At 51.8% G+C, this 18,231-nt stretch overlaps 1 long non-coding RNA gene across 1 annotated transcript in view; it reads left to right on the plus strand.

The window, feature by feature from the left end:
- Positions 1 to 17,852, plus strand: part of LOC116478635 (uncharacterized) — a 42,870-nt gene extending 25,018 nt beyond the window's left edge. The window contains exon 3 of the long non-coding RNA XR_004250807.1: positions 16,451 to 17,852. This is a non-coding gene — a long non-coding RNA (uncharacterized LOC116478635). The remainder of the gene's footprint in view (positions 1 to 16,450) is intronic.
- Positions 17,853 to 18,231: the final 379 nt, after the last annotated feature.

Below are 18,231 nucleotides of genomic sequence, written 5' to 3' on the forward strand. Positions count from 1 at the left end.
GCCACCACACCCATCTAATTTTTTTGTATTTTTAGTAGAGACGGATTTTCACCATATTGGCTAGGCTGGTCTCGAACTCCTGGCCTCAGGTGATCTGCCCACTTCGGCCTCCCAAAGTGCTGGGATTACAGGCATGAGCCACCACGCCTGGCCCTCCAACTGACATTGTAGTTAGGAAGAGGTTGCTTGCTAAGGAAACAGATCATTTATATGATGACGCAGGGTGTACTGGAAAGATGTTTTGTACACCAGGGGCACGGGTAGATGGCCCCCCAGGATCCCTGGGGGCCACCTGCTATTCTCTTTGCAGGGAGCCATTTTCATATCTCCAGTCAGCTGAGCATTGTGAGGGGTCGCCTCCCATCACTCCCACTCTGCCGCACCCTTCCTTCACCTCACCTGATGCCCACTGTTGTTTCACACCCTCTTGCTTCTAAATTATGAAAACACTAATGGTGTGCTTTGATATCAGTAAATCAGACTCATAGTCCAGATACCCACGGTGGCGGGGAGGCCCTCCAAACTTCACAAAAGGGTTGTTTCTATCTCACACTATTCACAACGTAGATTGGAGAGGAAATTAAGAGTTGACTCTAAAAATGTTGAGATAAAATGTGGGTTAAAATTAAATAATTTCAGGCTAGAGACAGCAATTTAAAATAAGAGAGTAACTACAAAAGCCAGAAAGGAAAATACTGACAAAATATTTACATCTAAATTTGAAACTGCTGTATAATAGAAGACGGTAAAGGACATTGAAAGACAAGCAACTAAAATACAACAAGTAAGCTGGGCATTGTGGCATGCCTGTAGTCCCAGCTACTCGGGAGGGTGACATGGGAGGATTGCTTGAGCCCAGGAGGTCAAGGCTGCAATGAACCATGATCATGCCACTGTACTCCAGCCTGGGCAAGAGGAGGAGACACCATCTCTAAAGAAAAAGAAATTAAAATAAAATAAAATTGTGTGTGTGTGTGTGTGTGTGTGTGTGTGTGTGTGTTTGGTCTGTCACCCAGGCTGGAGGGCAGTGGCAAGATTATAGCTCACTGCAGCCTCGAACTCGTGGGCTCAAGTGATCCTCCCACCTCAGTCTCCTGAGTGGCTGGGACTACAGGCACACATGCCACCATGCTTGGCTAAATTGTTTATTTTATATTTTGTAAAGATGGGAGTCTTGCATGTTGCCCAGGCTGGTCTCAAACTCCTGGCCTCAAGCAATCCTCCTTCCTCGGCCTCCCAAACTACTAGGATTACAAGCATGAGCCACTGCACTCAGCCAAAATACAACACATATTAATAACTAGAATTAAGAATTTCCAACACATTAATAAGAAAAACATTTTTGAAACCCCAGTTTTTAAAATAGGCAACTGGGCACGGTGGCTCACCCCTGAAATCCCAGCACTTTGGGAGGCTGAGGCAGGTGGATCACCTGAGGTCAGGAGTTCAAGACCAGCCTGGCCAACATGGCGAAACCCTGTCTCTACTAAAAATACAAAAGTTAGCCAGGTGTGGTGGCAGGCACCTTTAACCCAAGCTACTTGGGAGGCTGAGGCAGGAGAAGCTCTTGAACTTGGGAGGCGGAGGTTGTAGTGAGCCCGGATGGCCCACTGCATTCCAGCATGCATGACAGAGCGAGACTTTGTCTCCAAAGATAAAAATAAAAATAAAATGGGCAAAGTATACAAACAGGTGATTTATAGAAATAAAAATGCAATGTCCAATGAACTTAGGAAAATATGTTCAACATGAGAGAAATGCAATCATAATTTGAAAACCACAAATTAAAATAGACATAAGATTTGTTTTAGCTTCATCCTTTAGATTAGCAAAAATTCAACCTACTGACAGTATCCAGCATGGGAGAGAGTGTGTATGTAAGTTGGTCTTCTCATCCTCTCTTGGAAGTGCCCTGAATTGGTTCAGTCTTCTTGATAGGTATTTTGGCAGTTTCTATTAAAATTAACAATACCCATCTTCATTTGACCAACTCTGTTTCTAGATATCCATTATCCTAACAAAATAGCCATGTCTGCCCACAGAACCACATACCAGAGAGTTCACTAAGCAAATTTACAACAATGAAAAATCAGAAACAACCTAACAGTCCACCGGTGGGAATGGGTGAATAAACAGTGGCACCCCTATCTATGGAATACTTAACATGAAGCAATTAAAAATAATGAGGTAGACCTCCATGTTCTGACATGGGAAAATGTGCATGCCATATTTTCATTCCAAGCCATATATATATTTTTTTCTGTTTGTTTGTTTGTTTTTGTTTTTTGAGATGGAGTCTAGCTCCGTTGCCCAGGCTGGAGCGCAGTGGCACAATCTCAGCTCATTGCAACCTCCACCTCCCAGGTTCAAGTGATTCTCCTGCCCCAGCCCCCCAAGTAGCTAGGATTACAGGCGCCCGCTACCATACCCAGCTAATTTTTGTATTTTTAGTAGAGACAGCGTTTCACTGTGTTGTCCAGGCTGATCTCAAACCCCGGACCTCGTGATCCCCCTGCATCAGCCTCCCAAAGTGCTGGGATTACAAGCGTGAGCCACCACTCACTGGAAAAGCAAATTGCAGAAAAACAAAAATACTCAGGTACAAAGGTAAAAACCCACCAAAAAAATCGTATGTTTCTTTTTGTACGTAGGTAGGTAAATTTGTAGGTAAATGCATAGGAAATGATCTAGAAGGATACACAGTGAATTAACCTTCACTAACAGCAGTGACCTCTGCAGATAATTCTGGAATTGGAAGGAGTATTTCACCTGTATTTCTTACAACAAGAATACATTTTTAGTTTACTTTTGAAATTTAAAATAAATTTAAATAAATGTGGTTCATTTGAATAAATGAATTAACAAAAGTTTCAGCAGTGAGACTTGACATACACAAACACGAGGCACTAAGATTTTAATTCATTGCATGAAGAAAGAGGCCCCTTTTCGGCAGCAATTCTGCTTTAGCAAATGTCACAAGGACCTGCCTTCCATTCCACCCCTGGAATGTTAAAATTGGGGGCTGTCTAGACTGTTAGAAGGCTAGAGACCTTCAGTTTACACAGGTAGGGAAAAATGGCCAGGGCCCAAGTCATAGCTTCAGAAAGATCACAAAAGGCCCATGGAAGGCGGAGAGTGGCAAGGTGACTGTATTCTTGTTTGACTTGCAATTTGTCATCTTAGGGACAAGTCCAGGCCCAGGGGCTCATGGCTGTACTCACAGCACCTGGATTCGGTCCTAGTAATTCATGATAAATATTGAGTGACTGCTGGCACTAACAGTCACTTACATCAGGCAGCTCTTTGCAGTTGATACAATCCTGCCTTGCACATTTCCTCGTTTGTTCCTCATAACCTCTGAGAGGTAGCTTCTGCTGCCATCCCCATGTCACAGATGAGGAAACTGAAGTTCAGAGAGGTCAGACTTGGCCACGTTCACTCAGATAACAAGAGGCAGAGCAAGACTCAACTGCAGTCCTTTTGACCTCCGATCCCTAACTCCACTGCAACAAAATCCCCCTGGGGTTACCATCTGCTCCCTCCCTCAGCTTTCTGGGTATGAGCCTTAGCCCTGGCCTGACATTTTCTCTGGGAAGAATCCAGTGAGGCTGATCCTAGGCAGAGGACTTAACTGAGCCTTGGTTGGTGATGAGGACTATGACAGGCAGTGCAGTTCAGTGGTGAAGATGCAGCAGGCTCCAGTCCCAATTCCTAGCTGAGTGACCTTGGGCAAGTTATTTAACATCTTTGCCTATTTCTTCATCTGTAAAATAAGAATAGGAGAACCTGGCTAGGCATGGTGGCTCATGCCTGTAATCCCAGCACTTTGGGAGGCTGGGGCAGGTGGATCATTTGAGGTCAGTAGTTTGAGATCATCCTGGCCAACATAGCAAAACCCCATCTCTACTAAAAATACAAAAATTAGCCGGGCAGTAGTGGAGCGTGCCTGTAATCCCAGCTTCTTTTTTTTTTTTTTTTTTTGGGGAGTCTCGCTCTTTCACCCAGGCTGGAGTGCAGTGGCGCGATCTCGGCTCACTGCAAACTCCGCCTCCCGGGTTCACGCCATTCTCCTGCCTCAGCATCTCCGAGTAACTGGGACTACAGGCGCCCGCCACCATGCCCAGCTAATTTTTTGTATTTTTAGTAGAGACGGGGTTTCACCGTGGTCTCGATCTCCTGACCTCGTAATCCGCCCGCCTCGGCCTCCCAAAGTGCTGGGATTACAAGCGTGAGCCACCGCGTCCGGCCAGTGTAATCCCAGCTTCTCAGGAGGCTGAGCAGGAGAATGGCTTGAGTCTGGGAGGCGGAGGTTGTGGGTGAGCCGAGATCGCACCACTGCACTCCAGCCTCGGCAACAGAGTGAGACTCTGTCTCAAAAAAAAAAAAAAAGAAAAGAAAAAAGAAAAAGAAAAATAGAAGAATTTAGAATCTATCTCTTGGAGATGTGAACATACACTGAGATAATACATATAAAGTCCTTAGTTTGGTGCCCAACATACTATTAGCTCTCACCAGATGCTCAAGATGATGGCAATTGATTACAGAATGGCCCTCCCAGCCTAGTGAGTGTGACTTGAATCTCAGTCTTACTGCACACTTGCACCATAGAAAGAGCTATACCAGAGAGGGTATAGCAGCCTGGGAACTGCAAAGCAGTTACTGGGTTAGGGGATGCTGAGCCAACATTTAGCTGCCAAAAGGGAGAAATAAGGTCCCCAAACAGGAGAACAGGCCAAGTGTCCTTGGAGTGGGTAGACAGAGCTCAATGTGGGGAGGGGGCTGTGGTCAAAGGCAGGATGGGACTGGTGTGCCAAGCAGAGATGTCAGGAGCAATGGCCTGGGGGAGGTCTTTAGGGGGCACCTAGGGTTCACAAGGAGAGTCACCAGATGGAATCCAAGAGCAAGAGTGCCATTTGGATGCAGATTTCTCTTCATCTGGGCTTCCTTCTCTGGAAGGGAGCCAGAGAGGAAAAAAATGGAGAGCCAAGGTATTCAGAAGACCGAATCCCCAAAGCAGCCTCTAAGCCTTGGCAACTGCTGACAGGGAGCCTCCAGAATCACTCAAAGTCAAGGAGAGGGGCTCTCCAAGGCACCAGTTCCATAACGCATTTCAGGCAGCTTCCTGTAGCCTCTCTCCCACCCTGGTCCCACAAGAAGCTAAGCCAAACAATGATCAGATCACAGAGTCAGTAGATGTGGAAGGAAGCTTCAGAGCCAACCAAGATGGGCACGCCACTTCACCAGTTGCCAAGTCAGTAGCCAGCTGAGGGGTTACTCTGGAGCCTCCCTCATCTTCCCCCTCAGCCTCCACCCAACTGATCACTGAGTCTTCCACAAGACTACTAACTTCTCTCCTCCTGCTCCCACCTCATTAGCCCAGGCTACCACGTTTCACCTGGAATGTGGCAACAGCCTCCTGACTGATGTCTGATCCTCTGATGCATGATCCATCATCTCCCACATGGCCACAATAACATATCTTTCTAAAATATGTATCCGAACAAGCTTTCCCTCTGTTTAAAACCCTCTGGTGGCTCCTCATTGCCATGGGATAGAGTTGGAGCTCCTTGTCACAGTTTATAAGGTCCCTGCCTTCTTCTCTGGTCTTGTCTCATTATTCACCATCTCTTAATTTATGATCCGATTGGCCAGAACTTCTATAACTCCTCGGGCTCTCACCCCAGAACTAGGCAACCGGAATCTGCATTTTAAGAAGATCCCCTGGTGATTTGGATGCGCATTAAAGTTTGAGAAACACAGCTCTAGGCTAGTAGCTCCAAAATTCCCTAATAATTAGAATCATCTGTGATATTTATTAAAAATGCAAATTACAGGGCCCTATCTTAGACTCACCAAATGAGAATTTCCAGGGGAAGGAGCCTGGAAAGCTGTGTATTTAACTCAATACACTGCTTCAATACTTGAAGCGTGCCAAGTGATTCTTCTCAGCAAGGATGATTGGGAAATATTAACAGTGGTTCTCAAGCTTGGCTGCACATTAGAATCACCTGGGAGACCTTTGAACCTATATTTATTTTATTTTGTCAGTTTATTTTCTTTTTTAGAGACTATCTGGAGTGCAGTGACGTGATTATAGCTAATGGTAGCCTCGAACTCTTGGGCTCAAGTAATCTCCTGCCTCAGCCTCCCAAGTAGCTAGGACTGCTGGTGTGCACCACCACGCCCAACTATTTTTTTTTTCTTTTTTAGGTAGAAAGGCGGTATCGCCATGTTGCCCAGGGTGGTCTCGAACTCCTGGCCTCAAGTAGTCCTCTGCCTTGGCCTCCCAAAGTGTTGGGATCACAGGCATGACCCACCATTCCCTGCCTAAACCTATAATAATGCCTGAGTACCAACCCAGAGATTCTGGTCTGGGGGCAGCCTCAGCATCAGGATCTTTCAAGTCTTCCCTGGGTGATTCCTGTCTGATGTGCAGCCACGGTTGAGAACCACTGTGCTAAGTAGATGATTTCCAAATGTAGGTGCATGGACTAGGTGCCCCAGAATCATTTGAGAAGCTCAGGGGAGGCTGGGAATGGAAGTGAAACAGGGCTGAAGACCCTGGGATCTTAGTGGGGAATGGCCTTCAGACGGTCAGAAGGGGAACCTGAAGTGAGAGCCTCCTACTGGGGGGGCCTTCACCTCCCCGGAGGGAGGAGACAGCAGAAGCCACAGCATGCTGGGCTGGGGTGAGATGGAGGAGAATCCCCTCAGATCCAGGGGAGAATAATGATTGCTGACGGGCTGGTGCCGGTGGGGCAGGGCAGCCTTGGATCAAACATGTGAAGCTGGAGTAGACAGGTGTGGCACCACACCTGCTCACTCTCACCATCCCTAACCAGTCCTCCTGAGCCTGGACCTCTGGCCATGTAGCCTGCGGCTCTGGGACACCACCCACCCCAGCTTGGCACTTGGCTGGGGCCTGAGCATGTTGTGGGGGTGCAAGTGGGGGAGAGAGGCAGAGGATGGAGATTGCTTATTGACCTTCCCAGGGACCTACATTTGACAGATGACAAAGTGCTCCACCCACACCTGCACCTCATCCTCATGATTACCCTGTGAGACAATTTCCTCCCCATTTGCAGGTAGCGACATGTAGACTCAGAGAAGTCACGTGCTGAAAGCCACAAGGCTGGTCAACAGCAGAGCAGACGTTGGCCGCTGGAGTTCTGGGATTTTTCCTCTAAGAGACAGCAACTGCCTTTCCCACGCATGTTTGTGCGCTCACACAATCATACACTTGTAAGCAGTCACACCCCACGTGGTCACACTAGTGCACTGCTCTGTCATACTCATTCTTTGAAAGACCCACATGTTCACACTCTCATACTCAGCCTGGCCCCCACCTCACGGGCACACACCCACACACAGCCACAGACGAGCACACTCCCAATCTCCAGTGTGCACACTCACAAAGACACAAATGTGCCCATACTCGCCCTAATGAGCCCCCGGTGGCCCTCCCTCCTTCCAGAGCTCACACGCCCTGCCCCTTCCTCACTGTGTGTGTGCATGTGCATGGCGGGGATGGGAAGCAGCTGTCTGGTTCCAAAAGTCCACCTCCCATCCCTCCACCTGCCACATTGTGGCTCCAGCCCCAGGGCAGAGGCTGCCTGTGTTTGGGCAGCAGCCAGGGTTGAATGAGTAAGAGGAACCAGAACAGAGATCAGAATAGAAACCCCACCCTCATCCAGACCCTCCTCGAGAGCTCAGAGAACCAAAGCCCCCCCAACTCACATCCTGCAGCAGAGCCAGGGCTGAGCTGTGAGAAAGTTTGCCCTCAGCCGTGTGGACAGGAAGCTGATACATGACCAGGTTCATTTGGGACCGAGACGGCTTCCCTGGATCTCCAGCAGGACTCTGGGGCCCCCTGAGTGGCCCAAGGGTCTCTTCAACCCTGAGTACTAAAGAGAGAGAGCTCTCCTACAGAAGCCATGACCCTGAGCTTTCAAGGGGCTGATGGAGCCAACACAAAGTAAACCCCGCTCTCTATAGCACATCCGAAGCCTGGAGAAAAACCTTGGGCTCAGAAGTCAGAACTAATTGGGTTTGAATCCAGTTCCGCCACTTGCTAGTGGTGCAGCTTTGGAAAATTTACTTAACCTCTCAGCTCCCTTATCTATAAAGTGGGGCTGTTATATCCATCTGCCTTGTAGGACAGAGAGAAAGATCAAATCGCAAAAGCATCTGGCACATCACATGGAAAGTGTTCGATAAATAGGAGATGCTTTTTGTTTTCCTTGCTAATATATATATAAATTAGAGACAAGGTCTCATTCTGATTTCCAGGCTGGAGTGCCATGGCACAATCATAGCTCACTGTAGCTTCAACCGCCTGGGCTCAAGTGATCCTCTCTCCTCAGCCTCCTAAAGTTCTGGGATTACAGGTGTGAGTCACCGCCCCTGGCCCTATTGTCATTATTTTTATTTTATTTTATTTTTTGAGATGCAGTCTTGCTCTGTCACTCAGGCTAGAATGCAGTGGCACCATCTCAGCTTACTGCAATCTCTGCCTCTCTTCAGCCTCCCGAGTAGCTGGGATTACAGGTGCCTGCCACCATGCCTGGCTAATGTTTGTATTCTTAGTAGAGATGGGGTTTCACCATGTTGACCAAGCTGGTCTCGAACTCCTGGACTCAATGATCCACCCGCCTCGGCCTCCCAAAGTGCTGGGTTTATAGGTGTGAGGGCCTGGCCCTGTTATCATTGTGCCTGGCCCATCATTGTGCCTGGCCCCATCGTGCCTGGCCCTGTTATCATTATTATTAAAGGTGTTCCCAGATGTGATCATTGCAGAGATCAGCCAATGGGCAGATAAGCTGAGGTGGCCATTTGGGAAAAGCAGAAGGCAAGGGTAGGGGTAAAAGCAGGTACTGGGTGAGAATTCAGAGAGGGCACAGTGAGTAAGAGGGCTCCTTCCCACTAAGGAGAAGTGCAGCTGGAGGGGCTGCTGAGCATGGCCTCTGCTGGGTCTCCTGGTTCCTGCCACAGAGATCAGTGGGAGCTGGGGCCTCTCTCTAGTCATGGATGCCTGGCATTCCATCCTCTGAAGCTCCAGACGGAAATCAGGGCCCACTCATTAGCAGGCACCATGTCCTGCTTCCCGCTGCTCCCTGAGACACCTCATTGTATTCTCCAGGGACTCCAGGGAGCCTGGAAGGTTTGAATTTTTCTCCCTTGTGGGCAATCAGACTGGGAAATGTGTTCTGCTAATTGACCTAGAAAGGGGAAACCAAAGCACAGCGTATGCAAAGACCACACTCCAAGTCACAGGGACAATCCAACAGAGCTGGGTCCAGGATCCCTGACTTCTACTACCATCCTCAGACACTGACCACAAGGTCTGAGAGGGGATTTAAAAAGATCTCAATAGGCCGGCCTGGGTTGAGGAGTCAAGATCTTTGTCCTCTGGAGGTGAGGCCAGACTTAGCCAGCAGCTGGGGAGAAGCAAGGCTTTTACAAGACACGTCCCCACAAAAAAAAAAAAAAAAAAAAAAGGCTTCTGTTAGATGAGACTGCAGGGAAGTTGGGAGATGGAGGGAGAGGTACTAAGACCAAGACACTGTCCCCTCTGTGGCCTGGGCCTACCTGAGGAGGCCAGTTACCCACCAGCCCCTGCTCCCCAGGGCCCTATCACTAGGAGCAGCTCTCATCACCTCCAAGCCCAAGCAGGCCCCCCTTTATCAGGCCCCCTGGCACCAGCCTGTCTGAGCCTCCACCACCTCTGACACCCAGGACGTTTGTTTTGGTATCTGTGGTGGCTGTGGTCAGAGTATAATTGAAGTTGAAACACCCACTTGGACCCCCTGAAGGATAAACAAGCGGGGCTGGGGCAGCCTTGGAACAGATGTGAAGACAGACATGAAGACAGCAGGTCCAGGAAGCCAGGCAAGCTGGCTGGGAAGGGCCAGAGGGCTGGCAGGAAGGGAACGGGACCAGGCAGGAGGACAGTGAGGAGGCCAATGGTGTGCCCACTTCCAGGGCGGTGGTGGCAGGGAAGTCAATACTCGGAGGCCAACTAGAAAAACCCCACAACTCACCCATCCTGGTCTGGGGCTGCCCTCAGGAAGCTTCAGGTCTAACAAGGGCATGAGCCTGGCTCTAAGGAAGTGTCTCGTACAGAGGTTCTCAGGCTTTAGGAAGCTTGGTAACAATTCAGTTATCTGGATCCCTTCCCCACAGTTTCCAGCTCAGTAGGTCTGAAGTAGGCATAGGACTCACACTTGGGGAAACACTGGTCTTCATTGATGGGAATGTCTTGACCTTCAGGAGATAGAGCCCTGCCTGGGGTTGGGAGTTCCCATCACAACCCAGAGGACCTGTTGGGGTCCGGGAGGGGCGCTCCAGAATCCCAGCGGATATCTCCAGAGAGCTTAGTGGTGGGATTTACAGCAAGGACACCTAGGCAAGAACTGCCAAGGAGACACAGAGTTCCAGATGTTTTCCCAGGACTCCCATCTAGGCAGCTGGGGCAAAAGGAGGCCTTCAGAGCCTTGTTCTGCCAGCTTTGGCCTCTAGGCTCAAGGTATTTAAAGGACTAGAGCCCCACATCTTTGCTGGAAAGCAGCTCACTGGCTGGGTGACAAGGCAGTACTCTGCATCCTCTACACCATCCCAGTTCAGGCTCCGCCCTGCCTCAGTAGGTGATGTAAGGTGTGTGGGGAGGGGGTGTGGAGGGGTGAGGGGCTTAGAGACGTCAGGTTAGAGGGGCCCTCTGGCAAGCCCAGTGTTGCAGCCACAAGTCTCCTGAATCTTAGGACCCATTTGTGTCTCTGAGCAGCTCTCCACTCTACATACAGGAGTGGGAGGAGACAGTGGGCCTGTGCGGGGACAGGTGTTCTTGATGGACTGGGTCTAAGCAACTCACAGTGCTGAATGTGTGCAGTGAGACAGATCCTGAGGGTGGGGCTTGCTGGCCCCCAGCTGACCACAGTACACAGTAGCTCCTGTCTTGGCTGCCTCTGAGAGTGCCCCAGCCAAGAGAGAGGGGTTGGGATGCAATGGATCAGAGCCTGGGAAGGACAGCCTGAAAGGCAGGCTGCAGAGATGTTGGGCCAGGGCCAGGGAAGTCCATCTGGCGGCACCCACACCCTCTGGGGTCCCACTTGCCCACATACATCTGGGCCCCAATTTCCTCTCCTGAGACTATCCCATTTGAGGATGTCACCATGAGTGGTTTGATGTGTGAAGTGGGCCCTGTACTTTGGTCCCCCTGAGGCTAAGGGCTCTCCCTGTCAGCAAGACCCCCTCTCCACCCACTCCCCATCACCCTCCGCTGGCGGATTCCCACCTTTCCAAAGGCATTTCCTTACCCAAATGCAGCCTCCCACCTCCCTGAGCTGCTGTCCTGGGTATCAGGGCTGCCATCTGGTGGCCATTGCCGTAACTACTGCCACCACCTTTTCATGAGGCTGAGGCCATCTCAGAGGTGTGGCCAGAGAGCACACAGACCCCAGGGTAGGACAGGGAGCTGGGAGAGGCAGGTCTTCTGCTCCTGTAGACACGCCCACATCCTGCTTCCGATGATGGGGATCTCCCAAGAGTTGGCCTTGATTGGCGGGAGAGTCTCTCAGGCGGTGAGCAGAAACTTCCAGGTAAAGGCTGGAAGGCTTTACTCTCCTGGAGCCTTAGGAAGCCCTGGGGCCACCCAACAGCCTCCCCCGCCCCATTCTGCCCTGTCTCTCCTGTCCAGAGCTGGAGAGGCAAGTTCACAGCCCTGTTTCCTGGAGCTGAAGAGCTCCTATATGTGCTCCTGGGGGGACAGATATTCTTGCATGGGGGTCCCCACTCCCTATCATCCCCTCAATCCCATGCCTGTGGCTCCATGCCTTGACCCACCAGTGAACACAGCTAGGTGGACCCGGAGGTCTGAGGATCCACCTTGGAGATAGGAGGATGGAAGCCCTCATTACAGGATTCCTTCGCAACCCAGCCATAGTGAATAATTTATGTACAAGGCGGAGAAGACAATAAATCAGCTGCAGTGATTAACATGAGCTATTCTACGTGTGGAAAAGATCTATGGCAGGAGGCTGCCAGGTTGCTGGTGATTAATGCCGCTGTTTGCACTAGCTTCTGGGCCTTTATATTCAATTATGGGCCTGGAGTGTGTGTGGGGTCCTGGGATGGCATGGGGGACACTGGGGGCCCAGGAAGGGAAGGCTTGATGCCTAGGACCAAGAGTGAGGTGATGACAGGTGGCAGCCTGGCCCGTGGGCACCTTTACTGATGAGCAGGTGAAGTTAGTGGGATGGAGCAGTGGCTGTTTCTGTAATGGGAGTCACTTTATCCCTGGGGTCGCTTCTAAATACTAGTCAAGGAGGTGCCTTGGTAAGTGGGCACAGGTGGAATGAGGCATCCTTGGGAAAACCTGACTCTTCCAGAGTCAAGGGCTGCGTTTCTGAATCCCCTGCCTGCCCTGTGCTGCCATGGCCACGCTGCTAGGAGTGCAGGAACATCAGCCAGCCAGCCTGGGGTGGGGTGGGGGTGAGGTCAATGCTGGAAAAATTCCCCGATTGGCAACAGAGCCAGGGAGCCGGGGCCTGTCTCCACACTCTAGGGAGGGATGGCGGCAGGAGGGCGGGCTGGAGAAGAAGGCTCCAGGGTCTCTCCTCCCAGCTGACCCAGGAAGCCCGGGGAGGCCTCCTCCCTGGATTCCCACACTTGGGCCCCTTGTCCTCAGCCAGCTCCAGCTGGCCCCCATCAATGCAGGGGCTCCAAAGACTAGTGGCGGCTTCGGGGTTAAGCGATTTCCCCCTGCCCAGCACCCCCCCCCCAACCCTGGCTCCTGTCAGCTCCTTTCTTGTCTTCCTCCTCCTCCTTCTCTTTGGTGAACTCTGTGCAGTGTGGCTCTGCCTCCTCACAGAACACCAGGGCTGTCATGAGGCACAGGGTTGGTGTGGGGGAGGTGGGCTGACAGCTGGGCTCAGGGACCCTCTAGGCCAGGCTGGACTGAGGGGTGTGGAGGAACCACCCCCGCCTCCCTGCATCCTGGCTGGGAGCCGGCTCTGTCATTCTACCCACAGACCAGTGCTTCGGAATTCCAGTCCATGGTGGGAGGAGATGCTGAAGGAAAGGGAGAAGGGAAGCTCATTGCCCTGGCCAGGGTGGGAGAGGGCACAGGAGGGGGCTGGCAGGGGCAGGCCAGAGTTTCTGGTTAAAGAGGGAAATCGCTGGTTCATTTCCCCCACCCCCCTTGCACACCTCAAGGCTTCTCAGGGAGCAGTTCTAAGTCCAATGGTGTGTGTCTGTGTGTGTGAGCCTGTGTATGAGAGTCCATATGTGTCTCTGGAGATTGTCTGGCCCGTGGCTGTGTGTGTCTGCATGTCTGAGTACTGCTGGGTCTCGTGAGCGCCTGTGTGGGTGGGTGGGTGAACACACAGGCCCCTCCCCAGGGCCCAGCTCACAGCCCTGTCTAGCCAGCCTTGCCCCACAGCAGTCTTCCTCAGCCCCTAATCCCCTGTTTGCCTGGCTCATCCCTAGACTCTTTGGGACTCCATTAATGAGCCCCAGCCACCCGAAGACAAGCCCTGGCCACCCGAAGACATGCCCCGAATTAACTCCACTGCTGACCCTGACATGGACACCTGTAATTAGGCCAGCAGCAGCTGAGGCAGAGAAGCCCCAGGGGCTCCATGGGGTGAGGGCAAGGCTGGGCTGGGACAGGGAGCCTAATGCTCAGGAATGCTCTAAAAGCTGGTCCTGGCTCCAGGGCCCGCCACCCGGCTCACGTCTAATACCGCCCAAAGCCTCCCAGACAGGGCTCCACGGGGATTACCTGTGGAGGGGCCCTGGAGGTGGGCAGGGCAGCTCAGCAGGCCTACCGTGCCAGCTCTGGGCTGGGGCGGCCTTCAGAAGAATGCTGCCCTCTCGGCCTTAGAGCCCAGCAGCCTGGCCACAAGGTCCTCAACAGCCCAGAACCTGGGCCCACGATGGCAGCTACCCAGGGAAGAGCCAAGTGCAGGCTGACTGGCCCATCTCCCTCCCTGCGGCCAGAGGGCCGGCCCCTCCCCTCCCCTAACTTGTTTTGTTTGCACAGCGTGTCCCAGTAGCCCCATCGCATTAACCCCTGACCCTGACTGAAACTCTCCCTCCCTTCTGACAACCGGGTTTACCCAGTGGCTTTCTCAGGCTTAAAGGGGAGGGCTGGCTCCTGTCCCTCCTGTCCTACCCCTCCCAGGGGAAGCTGTGCTCCCTGTCCTGCGTGCTCTCCTTGGGACTCCCCCATCTCCAGAGCTGCCCAGGAGCTGAGAGCAACTGAGGTGGCTGAGCTGAGCACCTGGGAGGCAGCCCCTCTGCCGGTTTGACACTGGGGGTAGACGGTGCAATCATCTTCATGTGCAGTCTGGCAATATCTGTCAAAAATGTTCAATAAACATGTCAGTTGACCCAACAATTCCACTTCGAGGAATTTGTCTATCTATGTCCTGCACTTGTGCTCAGAGAAATATATCAAGGTATTTTTGCAGTACTGTAAGAGCTAAAGACTAGAAACAGTCTAGGTTTCCATCTGGGGCACAAGCAACATGGTTCAAACTTAGCCATATGATGGAATATCATACAGCCATCCAAGAAAACAATGTGGGCTGGGCGCAGTGGCTCACACCTGTAATCCCAGCACTTGGGAGCCTGAGGCAGAAGGCTTGCTTGAGCCTGGGAGTTTGACACAATCCTGGGCAACATAGGGAGACCCCCATCTCTACAAAAAATGTAAAAGTGAGCTGGTTTTGATGGTACACACGTGTGGTCCCATCTACTCGGGAGGCTAAGGTGGGAGGATTGCCTGAGCCCTGGAATTTGAGACTGCTGTAAGCCATAGCCATGCCACTGCACTCCACCCTAGGTGACAGAGTGATACCCTGTTTCCAAAAAAGAAAAGAAAAAGAAAAAAAAGAAAGAAAACTATGTGTTTCTGCATGTACACATATATAAATATATCCCCAAAACTCAGGAAAAATAACAACCACATCGATGACAGAGGGATGAGAGGGTCACTCTGTGCTTCCGTATATACAAGAAGGCTTCATCAAGCATTCTTGTATTATTACAAAACAAACAAGAGCTCACAAAAAGAATAACAGCACAACAGTCACTCACCTAGCTGTCTCCCACTACATAGCTCTGGAACCCTCCTAACCATGCTGTTTTTATCCTCATGTTACAGAAGGTGAAACCGAGGCTGAGAGAGGTTATGCAACATCCCCAGTCATTCAGCACACACAAACCAAGCCATGCCCTAAAACTCAGAGATTGTCCGTGCCATCTCTCCTTGAAGATGACATTTCTTCCATGTTCTGAGCCTCTTCAAGGGTGTGGGCATTGGGGCTGAAGTTAATGATTTTCCCCCGGACTTCTATGAACAGCACAGAGTAAGCCCTTTCCCTTCCTGTCCACCTCACCACCTCCAATCCCCAGAGGAGCTGCCCAGGAGCCCAGCTAGGGGTGGGTGGCTCCAGAAGCCAGTGCAGCTCCTGGCCTTGGCATGGTTGCCAGCTTCCCCGTCACCTGCTCCTGCCAGTGAGAGCCCACTACCCGTTGCCCGCAAACACCCCCCTCCTTGCCACAGAGCACTCCCTTAATTACACTTAATGGCAAAGACCATAAGAGCTTTATTAACTTTATTATGGACCCAATTAGCAGTTAATGCCCCATGACTACTGTCCCCCCCAGTATCCCATTAAACAAAATGAAGCAGCCTTCCCTGCTTCCCTGCTGGATGGGGGCTGAGGGGACAGGGAAATCCATCTTCCTGGGCCTGATTCTGCCCCCTCAGGCCCATTGGACACCAGCTCAGGCCCTGGAGCTTCCCGGGGACTAGGGCTGGGTGCTCGGAAGACAAAGATTAATCGGCAAGTATTTTGGTGCCAGCCATTGAGCCCGCTCACCCACACACACATCCACACACATGCACACATGTGCACACGCAGACACACACACTGACATATACACAAAGCCTGGCTGATGTCCAAATAGCCCCCGTCTCAAATCAAGGATGTGGAGATACACATCCCTCAAACGCAACCCCATCCAGCACACCAGCGTTCTCCAGCCTCGTCCAAGCAATCTTCAGAGCTGGGGTGCTCATGTTGGGGGCCTCTGCCTGGACTTGTCACAGTGAGAGATCACAGAGCTTGGAGGCGAGAAGACTGAGGGTAAGAAGACGGAGGGCGAGGAAGGAGAGCCTCTTCCCTGAAGCCCACACCCTCACCACACCCCAGGCACTTCCCCGCTCTGGCTGATTGTTTCAAATATTTATTCAGCACCACTATATGCCAGACACAGAGCTAGGCCCCCTCTGCCATCTCACTTGGGCATCACAAAAACCCAAGGAAGTAGGTGTGATTTCTCCCAATTTACAGACACAGAAACTGAGGCACGGAAGGATGAACAGGTTTAGAAACAGGTGTTCTACGTGATTTGCCTGAAAGGTCTCTCCTCTCTTTTTCCCCAGCAATCCACCTTGCCCCATCCTAAGGCAGAGGAGGCAGAGATCACAGACAGAATCCTTTCCATTACCTACAGACGGAGAACTAAAGCACAGAGAAGGCATGAGGGACAATTGTGGTGATCATGACAAGACAGCCCTTGGGATCTGAATCCACATCCACCTTGATGGGTTGAGAGGACTAGAAACCAGAGAACACCCCCATCTCTAAGGCCGCAAGAGGCCCCTGATGCAGGATCTTGCAGGAGTGAGAAGGCTCCATGGAACTGGACGAGGCGGGAGCAGAGAGGAGCCACAATACGTTAACTGTCCCAGTCACCCCACCGATCAAAATCTTAAGACTTGAGGATTCTGGTTCCTTGTGCTAGGGGTCTCCATCCCCACTTGAGCACAAGAACCACCTCAAGATGGGACAGGAGGGGCACACGCCAAACCTCCAGGGACTTGGGTCCCTCCATCGGCCTTATTCTCAGATAAGGAAGAAACATTATGACTGACAGGGCAGAATCGGTGGCTGCCCTGAGCAAGGGGGCGGGAGCCTAGGAAAGGAGACCCTTGAACCTTTGCTTGGAAACAGGCTCCTTGTTCCTGCTCCCCCTCCCCAGGGCTGCGTCATCCTGGAAGCAACCACTTGAAATGGGTCCTAGGGAGCCTGGGAGAGGGGCTGGCCTAGCTCCAGCCTCCAGCTCTTGGCGCCTCAGACAGGCCCATGTCCCCAGTCCCCCTCCAGCCTAGCCCCAGCTAGGGTCAGGAGGTGACAGGGAGAGCTTTTCCTCTAGGCCCTTCTAAGTCAGGATCCACTCCTACCCCAACACACACCCAGCATGGCACCCCTCCAATTGCTCCATCCCTGGGGAAGGTGGGGGCATGGGCAAGTCAGCACTCTGTCCTTTCCCAAGAGGCCATGGGGCCTGGGGAGGGGGCAGAGCCTACTCCCTAGGGTTACTTGAGGGCAGAGCACTGGGGAGCCTCTCCGAGTGGGGCCCCCACTCTTCCCTTTGCCCTGGATGAGTGTTCTCTGACACCAGGTCCCCCGCCCCACCCTCTGAACAAACAGAAGCATCACCCTCCCCACCCTTCTCAAACCCAGAAGGATCTGGTGCCCAGGTCCCCTCAGCTGGAGAAATCCAGAATCCGCCTACAGAGAACACTGAGGAACCTTGGTGGAGGCAGGGGTCAGAGGGGACAGTGAGATTTGAGGGCCTTGGGGGAAAGTTAGCCTATGCTGAGCTGAGGCTCTGGCTAGGGGCCCAGTATTGGCTTTGCTGTTTCCTGGCTGTGAGAGCTTGAGTGAGTCTTCCAACCTCTTTGAACCTCAGGTTTTCATCTGTAAAATGGGTCTGAACACAGAACTTGCTTCATAGGGCTCTTTGCGAACATTAAAGTAGTAACGTATAGAAAACCTTTAGCCAGTCTCTGGCACGAGTCACTGTTACAGCATTGCTGTCTGCAGCGATGGGGTGGTCCCTGATTGGTAATAATGACAATGATAACAGGGAATACTGTGAAGGCATCACAGGGGCCATAGCCCCTTCCACGAACCCTGTGCCTGGTTCTCACTGAGCATGGAAGAAAGAACTCACAGTTCACATCAGCCCTCCAAGGCCCCCACTACCAGCAGCTCACCCTGGCATAACGATTTCAGAGGACTGACGAGGCCCTGGCTCACTCCCAGCAGACCCTAAAGGTGCCCCAGCACACTTTCTTGCCTATTTACCTCTCTCTCCCTCTCTTGTCCTCTCCCTTCCTTTCCCTGGAGCAAGGAGGGAAAAAGAGATATCAGAATT

The sequence above is a fragment of the Hylobates moloch genome, unplaced genomic scaffold, assembly GCF_009828535.3.
Source record: "Hylobates moloch isolate HMO894 unplaced genomic scaffold, HMol_V3 SCAFFOLD_3, whole genome shotgun sequence".
Classification (NCBI taxonomy): Eukaryota; Metazoa; Chordata; class Mammalia; order Primates; family Hylobatidae; genus Hylobates; species Hylobates moloch.